The 3,056-nt window shown below is 40.8% G+C and overlaps 1 pseudogene; it reads left to right on the top strand.

Annotated features, from left to right (window-relative positions):
• Positions 1-2,596: 2,596 nt before the first annotated feature.
• LOC139226005 (U2 spliceosomal RNA) lies at positions 2,597-2,834 on the top strand (annotated as a pseudogene).
• Positions 2,835-3,056: the final 222 nt, after the last annotated feature.

Here is a 3,056-nt window from a genome sequence, read left to right as displayed (position 1 = left end):
TCCACAAGAGCCTCCTCCCATCCCTCTTCATCTAACCCTATCATTGGATTAAAAACCATTTTGTAATTAATGAACAATATAATATACTTTTAACATGACTATTAGATTTTTTGAGAGGCAAAGCAGATTATGAGGAGATACACAATAAAAAACATTTTGATACAGCATTTGTGGGGACGAAAGTAATTTAATTTTACTGATCCACAAACAGATGTATCAGCTTTATGATTGCCAATGGAGCTAACAAGGTATAAATTACATCGGAACCAGGCATCAAAATTACTTTGCAAATCAGCATGGATACACTGTGGTTGGCTACCTATGGATAGAGAGTAATTTTCCCAGCTCAACGTTTGGTTGAATAAATACAAACCGATGAGCTGTGCAACATTCTTTGCAAAATCACAGGCATTTGTTACGAAATTAGCTTAATTGTAACCCTCTCATTTTTAGATTTTTTTTTGCCCTTCTCTGATATCACCCTTCCTGCCTCATTCCTCAGTTGAAAGGGAGGGCAGATCATCTTCTGTAAAGGCACTTCACGATTGACTATTTTGTTCATTCATGTCTCAGGAATTATGACCATAGAAATGGGAGCATGGAAACAGGCTCTTCGGCCCAACCAGTCTGTGCTGGTGTTTATCTTCCACACCAGCAGTGTCCTAATCCCATGTGCCTGCCCTCCCTGAGTTTGGATTGAATTTGGCATTGCATGCTAGTCTCCATGGGCCGACAGAGCTCCAACATCACATACAGGAGCCTGGTTGTTACAGCAGTACAAAGGAACTACTTTGCACCTTCAGTACAAGGAGAGGGCCCTTTGGGTTAAAGGAGTAAATTGATGACCAGGCAAATGATGTGGGAAATGAGGTGGATGTAAAGCACTTTGAATCCTTCTGAATTCTTTTTTCCTTTTTTTCTTGCTTTGTAGAATGCAAATATATATTCTTGAGACCCCAATAAAATAAATTTATATTAAAAAAAGATAAGCGTTCACACAGCAACAGAGGAATTCTTACTTGATCCTCGTGTAGAGTACCCTATCTTTCCATGCCATAGTATATTAATGCACCAGTACAAGGGTTGCATATCCCACTCTGTGGAAACAGTGGGGTGGGGAGGAGGAGTGGGGTGGGCAGAGGGGAATGGGGTGGGGAGGAGGGAATGGAATGGGGATGGGGGAGCAGGATGGGGAGGAGGGAATGGAATGGGGATGGGGGAGCAGGGTGGGCAGGAGGGATGCACGAGGCCAAAGGAACAAGAAAGTTCTGGGCAGAAGTAAGAATAAAATAGGTTTGGAGTTGGAAGGTTAAACAAATTAGATGTTTACAACCTCAGCTGTTAAGGAGAAACATGTTTCTCTTTCAAAGGCCAAATTTCAATTACAGTCAGAGTCTGGCAAGAACTGAATTAATAGTGGGCAGTGAGAAAGTTGTTAAACTGAAGAAAGTGATTAAGTTTTCAGTCAGCAGCTGAAATGAAATCAATCACAGGCAGTCATTCCCTCAGTATTCCATCCAGGAGACCAGGAGATTGTCATTTTAAATGAGATAAATCTGCTGTTCAATCTATCACATTTTTTTAACATTCAGTGCTTTGGGAGAAACAACCTCTAGGGGTTAGCTACATGATTCATTTGTTTTAATAAAATATGCATGTTAACGCTATCCCAGCTGCATTCAAACCTGCCTAAAAACACCAATAACCTCAGCAGAGTCCGTCCAATTTTGTTTTGGTAAAAAATGGGGCATCGTCAGTGGAATGGATTATATAAACAATTCAGGCAGTAGGCCTCCGAGGATTCATGGCTCAGAAACTGACAACATGCCTGACTCATTTCACAAAGGTTCAGTTTCTTTGTCACTTGAGAGAAATAATATCCCTCAAAACTACAAGTTTTAGACCAATATACTATGGCTATATACTAGAAAAAGAAACATTTGCAGGGCTATGGGAAAAGAGCAGGAGAGTGGGACTAATTGTACAGCTCTTGCAAAGAGCCACACAGGCCTCCTTCTGTGCTGTATGATTCTATGATTCATTAATATGGATGTGAAATTATTAACAAAAGTCTTTCCAGTAAGGTCATAAACAGCAATATTCTTTTCAAACCACCATGGTCAGAGAGATTGTGTGATTGCAAAATTGAGGGGGGATAGTCAATATGGAGGAGGACATTAATAAACTTGCAGAAAGGGCATATAATTGCCAAATGAAGTTCAACACAGATAAATATGAGGTATTACATTTTGGTAGGAAGAATAGGGAAGTCATTTAATACTTGGAGGGTGCGAGTCTAGGTGGGGTAGAGGAACAAAGGGATCTCGGATACAAATACACAAATCACTAAAAGTTGCGACACAGGTTAGCAAAGCCATAAAGAAAGCAAACCAAGCACTAGTGTTTATTTCTAGAGGTATAGAATTGAAAAGTAAGGAAGTTATGCTAAACCTTCATCGAACTTTGGTTAGATCACACTTAGAGCACTGTGTACAGTTCTGGTCGCCATATTATAAAAAGGATATGGAGGCAGTGGAGAGGGTGCAGAGAAGATTTACAAGAATGATACCAGAAATGCGAAGGTTTATATATATATATAGCTTCTCGGCCTTTTGGCTAAGATCATGCGTAACTGACCTGACAGGGGAGTAACCATGACCCCAAAGTGGTTCTCCCTGGATCAGGAAGGTGGTTCTCCTATGCTTTTTGGAAATAGGAGGTGGGTGGGGTGGCTTGACCCATCCACCTCCACGGAGGTGTGTGGGGGGCCTGACCCATCCACCTCCATGGCACGAACCTGGTATTGCAGTACTTCCAGGAACGGTGCAGTGGCTCTCGGCCTTTTGGCTAAGAGCATTGGCGCAGAGTGATCCTTGATGTGTGCAAGGTGACCTCTGGCGTTTGTGATTTGACAAAGAATTGGAAAGATTGGCTACGAATTTAAATTTAAAAAAAATAAAAATAAAAATATATATAGCAGGAAAGGATGAAAAGATTGGTCTCTTTTCTCTTGAAAAGGGTGAGCTAATAAAGATCTTTAAAATTATGAAAGGTTT

Source organism: Pristiophorus japonicus, chromosome 15 (assembly GCF_044704955.1).
Source record: "Pristiophorus japonicus isolate sPriJap1 chromosome 15, sPriJap1.hap1, whole genome shotgun sequence".
Classification (NCBI taxonomy): domain Eukaryota; kingdom Metazoa; phylum Chordata; class Chondrichthyes; family Pristiophoridae; genus Pristiophorus; species Pristiophorus japonicus.
The sequence above is the reverse complement of the archived record's forward strand: the minus strand, read 5'-3'. Positions and strand labels throughout refer to the sequence as shown.